The sequence below is a fragment of the Symphalangus syndactylus genome, chromosome 11, assembly GCF_028878055.3.
Source record: "Symphalangus syndactylus isolate Jambi chromosome 11, NHGRI_mSymSyn1-v2.1_pri, whole genome shotgun sequence".
Lineage (NCBI taxonomy): Eukaryota > Metazoa > Chordata > Mammalia > Primates > Hylobatidae > Symphalangus > Symphalangus syndactylus.
Window position 1 is genome coordinate 70,411,446 of NC_072433.2, and position 10,703 is coordinate 70,422,148.

General features: G+C 40.6%; 1 long non-coding RNA gene across 1 annotated transcript; it reads right to left on the bottom strand.

Moving 5' to 3' along the window:
* Nucleotides 1–983: 983 nt before the first annotated feature.
* On the bottom strand, nt 984–10,310 carry LOC134731831 (uncharacterized). Its single transcript, XR_010114445.1, has 3 exons — nt 9,981–10,310; nt 2,513–2,600; nt 984–1,195 (listed from the first exon to the last, which is right to left on the bottom strand). It is a non-coding gene; the product is annotated as an uncharacterized lncRNA (long non-coding RNA).
* Between the last annotated feature and the right edge of the window lie 393 nt (nt 10,311–10,703).

Genomic DNA, 10,703 nt, shown 5'->3' on the forward strand with positions numbered 1-10,703 from the left:
TGAGAGAGAGTTTTTCACCTCAGGGCAATCTTTGCTTCTTTGTGAAACCAAACCTGCTAATTGGTATCCTCCTCTGACAATGCCCGCATTGGGTCCCTGGAGCCCAATAAGTATCTAGGGCCCCCAGCTATCTAGCAATCATGGGAACAAGAGGGGAATAAATTATCATTAAAGACTCATTGTTCTCCACAGCTGGGAGTTTGGGCTTTTAAAAACATCAAAATGTGCTAGCTCATTTAATAATTTATTTCCTGAAGTACATTCTAATTCTAATTGAAATGTATGTTTTACTTAGCACTAGGTGGGAAACGTAGAACCACATTTTTGAAGGTATCTCTTTGAGAGCCACTTGCTTTAGTTTTATTGAATAGCTTTGCCTTCAGCTTTGTAACTTTGTATTACAGTTCATATAGTCTTTATAAAGATAACTATTCCTGTAAATCTGGCATAGGCTTAGTTTTTTTCCCTAGGCTTTGCTCACAGAATTCAGACGCCTGACTCTGGAACAGAAAGTGAACATGCGTGCTTTGCAGATGATTCTGACTTAAACATATGGCTATTATGTTGTACATTTTAAAAATTATATTTAATGCAGTGAATTCAACTGCTTTCCATATGGTTTGATTTTGTTTTTTTCCCCCACTTCCAACTTCATGCAGGTTAGTTCTTCCCCTACTACTTCACAGCTTTGTGGGGGTGTGTTCATCAGTGTCAGAGCATGACAACATGTCAGCTTGCACATTGTATATAGCTGGCACTCTTTTAGCTGGAAGCAACACAAGCTAGCTTAAACAATTGAGACAATTATTATCTCACTAAATAGAAAGTTCAGAGTCAGGGCAAACTCCAAGTTTAATCAGCAGCTCAGTATTGTCACCAAACCCCTAGGATTTTTCTCTCCATCCTGCTCATTTCAATGACAGTTTCATCCAAAGTCTGGTTCTCCTCACAAATCCCAAGAAGACTCATGGGTTGATCAGACCTTTATTCTTTCTTGTTCTTGCCAGCAGGAGAGAGAAAGATGATCTTTGCCAACAGGAAAGATCTTTGCTGTCAGCCTAGCTGGGCCGTCATAGGCCTCACATCAATCATAGTTGTCAGGGGAATGTGAAATGGGTTTGACTGTTGATGTCCAATATGGTGGCCATTAGCCATACTGAGCCCTTGAAATATGGCTAGTCCAAAATGACATGCACTGTAAGTGAAAAAGATACACTGGATTTTAAAGATGTAATATGAAAAAAATGTAATATAGCTCAATAATAATTTCTATATTGATTATATTGACAATATATTTCAGATATATTAGATTAAAGTACATTATTAAAATTAATTTACCTGCTTCTTTTTACTTTTTTAAAAATGTGACTGCTAGAAAACTTTAAATTACTTATATGGCTTCCTATATTTCTGTTGGATGGTGCTAGCTAACTAATCGAGTTTCCCTCTGAAGTGGGGGTGAGGTACACACTTGAATGAAATTTAAGGTTTTCTTAGAAAAAGGAAAGGAAGAATCAATGTGAAGTAAGCAGCCACATGGTCTACTTCATCTGGAGGACCATTTTTTTGATTGCTTTCTTGTTGTTTTTATTCTAATTTCTAATTGGTGACTGGAGGATATAAGAAAACCAGTACACAATGGCAAAGACTTGGAACCAACCCAAATGTCCAACAACGATAGACTGGATTAAGAAAATGTGGCACATATACACCATGGAATACTATGCAGCCACAAAAAATGATGAGTTCATGTCCTTTGTAGGGACATGGATGAAACTGGAAAACATCATTCTCAGTAAACTACGCAAGGACAAAAAACCAAACACCGCATGTTCTCACTCACAGGTGGGAATTGAACAATGAGAACTCGTGGACACAGGAAGGGGAACATCACACTCCAGGGACTGTTGTGGGGTGGGGGGAGGGGGAGGGACAGCATTAGGAGATATACCTAATGCTAAATGACGAGTTAATGGGTGCAGCAAACCAACATGGCACATGGATACATATGTAACAAACCTGCACATTATACACATGTACCCTAAAACCTAAAGTTTAATAATAAAAAAAAAATACTCAAAGGTAAAAAAAAAAAAAAAAGAAAATCAGTAGTAACATGTGGGTTTCGTTGGGGACCAGGCCATTTTTTTCCAAGCATTCCAAACTATGTACTATGTGGGAGTTTTGAGACAGCAGAGATGTCATATACTGTTCTTGATTGCCAAGTAAGTTCACTGGGAACAACGCTGGATTGAGCTCACAGGCCTGAATCCTTTTCCATTGCTTAGTCTTAAACAATTTTATTTTGTTTCATGTTCAGCATTTATTCTGTTATTAAAGCAATATGTAACAGTGGCACCAAGTGTATAAAAATGATTAATACACTGTGGGGCACAGGAGACCTTTCCTGGTGTCAGTTGCTTGTTGCTTTCTACTCTACACCATTTCTCTTTTTTTCCTTTTTGTTTCTTGCCTTACACTCATAGGCGGAAGGACTACTTTTCACACTTACCTTATTGTAGGTAACCTCTGTCTGTTTCACAGCTAATTGTGCAACGAAGAACAAGGATTTGGTAGAGTTTGTAGAATAATTGGGAAGCCTGTAGACATTAGTGAAGAAACATCAGCGTGAATTCTTAACAAATTGTACGTTACTGTCAAGATGGCCAATTGTAAAGCCAAGACTCTTCCTTGAGAAAAGTCTCTTATCATCAAAGGTGTGTATGCAGGGCAGGACGATATTCTACTTTAAGTTCAACTCACCCCAGGGCTGGTATTCTCCTTGTACACAGCAGCACAGCCTATACCAGGAGCTGCACTATTGAAATACTTCTGCAGCAGTTACTAAATAGCCACTGCCCAAAACCTCCACATTCCTTTCTTACCACCCTGGCTTTTCTGGCCTCTCCCCCTGAAATCTGGCAGGGAAGATGCAGACAGGACCTCCAGGGTCCTCTTGGCCCTGAAGGGACCTCCAGGACTCTGCTGTACTTTTAAACAATGCTTCAACTGCCCAACATTTAAACCTGCCTTAAACTAGTGATCAGTTTCCAGTGATCTCAGTTCACTGCAACCTCCACCTCCCAGGTTCAAGCAATTCTCCTGCCCTAGTCCCCAAGTAGCTGAGATTACAGGTGCATGCCACTGCACTAGGCTAATTTTTGTATTTTTAGTAGAGATGACGTTTTACCATGTTGTACAGGCTGGTCTTGAACTCCTGACCTCAGGTGATCTGCCCACCTTGGCCTCCCAAAGTGCTGCGATTACAGGCATGAGCCACTACGCCTGGCCAGGATTTTTACCAAAGGAGCAGCATAAGCAAAATGGGAAACCACTGTCTAGGGATCAGCAAGCCTGGTTTCTCCTATTCTGCTAGTGAACTGAAGCCCAGGGTTGGGGTAGACCAGAGAAGGCACGAATGCCAGGCAGAGGATGTCTGCAGGCAGTATGGAGCCACTGGATGCTTTTGAGTGCGGGATGACAAGGCGAAAATATTTTTATTGTAGAAGATGGATCTGGGAAAAGAGAGACTAGCCACAGAAAGTCAATGAGGAGGCTCTGTGAAACAGTCCAAGCCAATGAAGCCTCAGAATCACCTAGAGAGGTTTAAGCCACAGATTGCTGGGACCCTTCCCCAGGGTTACCGCTTTAGAGGGTCTAGTTAATCTGAGAATTTATATTTTAAGTTTCCAGGTAATACACTTTGAGAATCACAGTTCTGAGCCAAAAGTTCTCAACACTCACAATACATTAGACTTATCTAGAGAGTGTTTTACAAACCCCCATGCCCACGTCTCACCTCCAAAAAATGACTAGGATTTAATTAGTCTGGGGTAAAGTCTGGGCATTAACATTTTCTAAGAGTGATTCTATCGTGTCGCCAATTTTGAGAACTACTTATCTAGACAGGGATTCTGGAATGTGGCTCCTTATCAGAATTACCCAGGGAGCGCGATAAATAGATTCCTGGGCACCACCCCAGATAAAGGACATCTAGGGTGGAGTCCTGGCATTCCTATTCTTGATCTTCACAGACTAATCACTCTGATGCAGATGGTTCTCACACTGGCTTTTGGGAACTGCTGGTCTGGAAAGGCAGATGAGAACGCAAACCCTAAAAACAAAGTATGAGGAATGGCAATAAATGAGAGCTCCTAGGATTTTCTGACTGCTTAGATGGGCAGATCATGGAATGGAATTGAAGCCCAGAGGGTGGGAAATCTACATATGGGTCACGAGAAAGCCTTGTGTGGCCATCAAGGTGTGGCCATCGAAAACCGCTGGTCGCACAAAGAGCCACCACTTGAATCAGTTATCTTCCTGCCAACAGCCTGACACATCCAGACACCTCACCTTATCAAACTCTGACAATTAGTGGGTGCTAATTCATGCTGACTAAGCCCTAGGGGGTTCAAGTCTCTAATACAGCATAGCAACTGTTAATTTTCACTGAGAATCAATAACAACCAAGGTAGCCAAACACTTGTATTCTTCCCATGGGTAAATTACACAGAAAGCCAAATTGTCTTCAGAAAGTAACTGGGTAGAGATGGAATCAGAGCGGAGAGGAGTTAACTGCATGATTCAAATGTTTAGGGGCATCAGGTTGTGATAGCTGGGTGCCTCCTTCTCTACAAGTGAATATTGGGAGGAGTCTGAAAAGACACAGCCTCTAATGGACAGTTCCTAATGGCCACAGCCAGTATTTGCCCCAGTGACTCGGCTGGGTTTATGCTTCACCATCCACAGGCTAATTAATTCATTAAGTCTTTAGATATATGAATATCCTCAATCAAATGAGTCTCATCTTGCTCACCTGTGAGTCCCTATGTTTCTTAGGGCGATTTTGCCTATCTCTCACCTGAACAATGATGTAGTTTATAGTTTAGTTCTCGGAGGACAATTCCATTTTCCTTAATACCACACTTCTGGAGTGGTAGTATTAGGGAAAAATACTGTTGCCACATACAGTTCAATTTCACTCTTTTAGCAATGATTAGTCTTATTTTATGTGGCAGAATTAGAGGCTAATTTAATTATTTTATGTTTTTTCAAAGCATAATATACTGTCATGAGTAAAACAGACCTAGTTAACCCTGAGCATATGAAGCCTTTATGCTCAGATCATGAGGCCACAATACCTGGGTCACTTCTCACCTACTAAGAGCTTCCTCGAAAAGCAGGCAGGCAACTGTAGTTAGAAAACAAAGAATTAAGTTCCGCAAGTGCGCCTGGCAACGTAAACCTGCAAAATGATGGCAAACGTCCCAACCATATTTTAGCTTTACAGTTATGTTGATGATGAAACAGGCTCTTTGTGAGAGCCAAAAGTAGAACAAAGCATTTTTATCATGCTTGATAAAGATAACAAGAGAAATAAATCCAAACCATAGCATTTAGTTGGCTTCTTGAGGAGAGAGGAGTGGGAGTGACGGGATGTGGACTCCCCAAGTGCACATTTGTTGCTTAGTGACATGAGGAGCAGCTCTTTACCAGGAGGGGGAAGAAGACGCAGGTGGGGAATCCTTGAATCTGCTTTCTATAGAAGCAGACAGGATGTGTCTTCTCCGACCCCTTGATACTCTTCTATTTATGTCAGGCCTTCTGGGTGACTGTGCTCAGATTCTTATTTAAATCCAATTAAATCTGGGACTTGAGTAAACACAGATGTATATCATGCAGAAGATAGTAGTAAAGGATTCTGCATATAGGCCAGAGCAGCTGTATCTTTTCTGCTATTTAAGGTTTGGGTTTTTTCTTAGTATCTTGGAAAGAAAAAGTGGCAGTAAATATTGGTGGTTTTAATTTTATACAAAACCAGAGTGTCTCCTTTTTCTGGTCTTTTCTCTCGGCCTAGGCCAGATTGACTTTATTATAACAATCTGATCAGGCCCCTCTCCTTCCTGTGACGACCCACTGTCCACAGAAAAAAGTTCATTCCCAGGGGGACCTCAGACTCCCTTCACGACGGGTTCCCCCTTGGCTACATAGCCTAACATCCTGCCACTTCCTTGCTCACATAGAATATTCCATCCAATGCAGACTTTGGGGGTGTCCCCAGTTCAGAGCTCTTTCACCTCTGCACACTTTATCTACCTCCTTTACCTTGCCTGAAAGTGAGAATCACAGAGTCTGGAGCAAAACTGCCACCCATTATGGCTCTGCGCCTTCATTAGTGGTGTGACCTTAGGCAAATTACTTAATCTCTCAGTGCCTCAGTTTTCTCTTGTCCAGTAAAAGGATGGTAGTGGCTAACTAGGCTCACAAGGTTGTTGGCCTTAAATGCATTAATGTGTAAAATATGCAGAGCAGTGCCTGGCACATAGGAAATAGTTAATATTTTTAACTTCTACATATCCTACAAGACTAAGCCTAAACATTATTTTCTGTGGGAAGTCTTACCTGAAAAAGCCTCCCCTCCCCTGTCTAGGAGAGTTGATTTGTTTAATTTCTCCATTTTGTCTGCATCTCCTATTACTGCATTTATGTCCCTCAACTACCAATCCACATCCTCTTACCTCCACATCCATTATCATCATGTATGTATGTGTGTGCCTGATCCTCAAGTAGCATGTGGGCTCTGTAAGGGATGGTCCTCTATCTTAATTGGCCTACGCTTTCCAGTGGGTAGTATAATAACCCCTACATTGTAGCTGTTTAGTGAGTGTCCAACAAAAGCATATGCAAGCATGTTCCTGAGGAATAGGATTACACGTGCACTGTCTCAGTACTGAACTCTTTCTAGAAAGAAGTTGCTGTGGTTTCGATGTGTCCCCTCCAAATCTCATGTTGGACAGTGATTCCCAGTGTTGGAAGTGGGGCCTGGTGAGAGGTGATTGGATCATGGGGATGAATCCATCATGAATGGTTTACCACTATCCCCTTGGTGACAAATGAGTTCTTGCTCGGTTAGTTCACGTGAGATCTGGTTGTTTAAAAATCGGAGACCCCCTCCACCACCTTCCTCTCTCTTGCCATGTGATAATGTCAGCTCCCCCTTCACCTTTTGCCGTGACTGTAAGCGCCCTGAGGCCCTCACCAGAAGCAGAGGCTGACACGATGCTTCCTGTACAGCCTGAAGTACCATGAGCCAATTAAACCTCTTTTATTTCTAAATTACCTAACCTCAGGTATTTCTTTATAGTGAAGCAAAAACAGACTAACATAGAAGGCTGCCTGTAAAGTACAAAACTTTAAATTAACTTGAAATTTAATATTTGCATACTTTTGCCAAAGTAAACCTTTAAAAAATCATCACACATCACAAGACTTTAGTTTGCATACATCAACATTTCAGTATGCCATGAACATAGATGAAGGGTACATCCATCAGTGAAAAACTAAACGTGAAGCATAACCACCCTGAGAACTGTCTAGGTAACCTTGGGCAAGCCACTTAATCTTATTATCATCTAATCTGTAAACTAGGAGCAATGATAGAATATTTGCCCTGTCTGCCTCAGGGGGGTATAAGAAAATGAGGCCAAATAATATTTGTGGACATTTTTGAAGTTTTACACTGTCAGATGTTAAGATAATTCTCAACTAAGAGTGATTTTGCACCACCATCCTCCCGAGGATTTTTGGCAATGTCTGGAAACATTTTTGGTCATCTCAAATAGTGGAATGCTACCAGTAGAGGCCAGGAATGCTGGTAAAAAAATTTAAAAATCTACATTGCACAGGACAGCTGCTCCACAACAAGGAATCATCAGGCCCAAAGTGTCAACAGTGCTAAAGTTGAGAAATCCTGACAAAAGGAATACTATGACATTTCTTAATATTCAGTATATTAATATTTGTTCTTATGTCTTTATTGAAGATAAAAAAAATAGCAATAATACCTAAGTTTTAAAAACTATATCTCAGTGACTCATGTTGAATTGCAGTTTTTCAACTTGCCATTCTGGCCATCTTAGTTAACCAGCTGTTAGTATTGAGCCAGGTGTCATCCTATGCATTTTACCTTTATTAATTCATTTAACCCTAACAACAACTCTGTAAGGTAAGTGCTTTATTACCCTTATTTTACAGATGAGGAAGCTGAGGCAAAGTGACAAAGTAGGGTTTGAACTCAGTCTTGCTCCAGAAATTATGCAAAGAGTCGGTTAAGACTAAGTTCTTCCATGCTGGGTCCCCCACTAGAAATCATCTGACTTCCCGTCTTAAATGGTTTTTAATGGTTGTTTTATTTTCTTTTTATTGTCATCTTTGGCAGATAAATTGACTCTGGCTTATTCAGTCTTCTTAACAGAGGACCTACTGATTTTGAGATGTTAGACTGATTAGAGAGGAAAATAACAGCAACACAAAAAGGGGAATAAGAAAATAAACCTCTGAAGAATTTGATGTTTGAGTTAGTGATGTATGTAAAAGCACTTCGCAAGTTGCAAGGCAGTGGTTTTCATACGATGATGTATTCAAACTATTATGTATTCCAGAACAACCAGGAGAGCTTGTTAAAAATGCCGACTTCCCAGTGTCACCCTCAGAGATTCTGATTGCACGAATCTGGGGCCTTGCCCAGGAATCTGCCTTTTTAACAAGCTCCCAGGTGACCTTGATGCAGGTGGTCCAAGGTGCTCACCTTGGAAACACCGCTGTACATATGGGGCTTAGAAACGAGAGCTAGCAAATCCCAGAAGAATACTTGAGTTTTTGCCTGTACAATAATTCAAACCACCTGAGTGGTAGCTTATTAGTGCTTTTCTGGTTCCCTGGTAACTCACTAGCTTTAGGCCAAGGAACTTGATTGAGAGGGTATTGATGGGGAGGAAGGAGAGGAAAAGAAAGGAATAGGGCCAATTAAAACCACCTTCCCACTGAGGTGATTGTTTCTCTGTGGACAATGTAGGGGCTGTGGAGCACCTTCTTCCTCCAGTGTCTCCCTAATTGGCTGTTGTGACTATCATTCTGCCCTGAGGAAGGTTAATAGAAACAAGAGAGAGAAGAAAAGGATGCCAAGTAACTTAGAGCAGGAACAAAAAAGGAGCTGGAACTCATTTCCACCAGGACAGAGAGAAGCCCTGATTGGTCTCTTTCCCTAAGGTCCTCTTTCACACATCTCTACGAACTTTCCCCTCCTTTTTTCTTTTCTCCCTCAGAGGGACCAATAAACATGGGTTGTCTGGACAAGCAGTGCTTTATTAATGATCCAGGGAAAAGTCCCATGACCCAGAATTCTGCCATAAAGTGATATCGTGTTATTGCAAAGTGATAGTGTTCTTAACCTTCTTGCTGAACCACATTTTTTTTATTTTGAGATGAACAACAGCCAGAGGCTCTTTTATTCTGAGCATCTTTCCAAGAGAACAGTTGAGTTATTTGGATTTTCATATTGGACTGTTACATGGCATGCATTAACAATGTATGCTATAAACAACTTAACTTTCACTGAACTAAGTAATTGAAAGTAATTTTAACAATATAGTTTGGCATCATGATTAAGATTTCCTGGCTTCAATCCTAGCTCTGCAAATCACTAACTGTGTGTCCTTGAAGGTGACTTTACATCTCTAAGCTGCAGGTTCCAATCTGTAAAATTGAGATAATAATAGGACCTCCCTCCCAGCATACACACACAAACACACACATACAACAGCGAATTGTTATGACCACCAAATGAGACAATACATGTAAAATATAGTGCCCCACCCACAGTAAGCTCACAATAAGGGTGGCCTCCATTGTTTTTTATTTTTCTGAATTATTGTTTGATATTTCTAACATAATAATTGCTGAATTGCTGGACAAAAAAAAAAAACCTAGAAAAAAAGGAACTTTTTAAAAAGTGTTTCCTCTCTATTAGCATTGAACTTCAAATGCTCATAGCACACTGTAAGCAGAGCAACAGATGGATTCCATCCAACGGGAAGGACACACAGCTTAGGAAGCAAACAGACATAGGAGAGCAAGATAAATCTCTTAGTTGCTTACCACACACATTGTGAGATACCGAATGTGGATTAGAAGTTTCTTACCAATAGGTGGGCCTCCATTTCTTGAATGGTTTTATATTTCCGGACTGCAAACAAATGATTATATGTGTGAAAAAAATATGGAATAGGCAGGAGGACAAATTCAAGTGAACCAGAATACCAGGGGCTCTGGTATTCTCTTGGAGCTCTCTGCACCGGGTAAATCCTCTGAGTGTAGGCTTGCTGACAGCCGTCTTATTCACATGCAGGTTCCTCCCGGGTATAGCTCCGAGAGCAACAGCCCCCAGTCAGTGCAGGGTTACTAAGCAACTATACTCCCACTGAGGTATGCAATAAGAGAAAGTCTTGATTTTAAAAACAAAAGAAAACCAAAACGCCATGGTAAGCAGAGCTAATAATACAACCTGCTCTTCTCCTTTGCGTATGTTAACCCTCAAGCTAGTTTACCTTTACCAGCATATCACAACCTCATGGAAATCAAATTAGAAAGCATGCTGCAGTTGTATAAAGTAACTTCAAGCAATGTTTTAACTTACTGCTAATACATTTCATGTTAAAATGGCACCTCATATAGTGAACCCTTTTGTGTGTATCATCTCTCAACAGAGTACCTTAATGGAGGGCGATTGTCATTTGAATAATGGTTTTAGCAACTAAGTCAATGTTTAGTTTTGGACTTAATTTTTTTATTGTTTTTGTATTATCTAAGTTATACATTCTTATGACAAAAATTATTATTTTTGAAGTAGCTAATACAAAGATGAT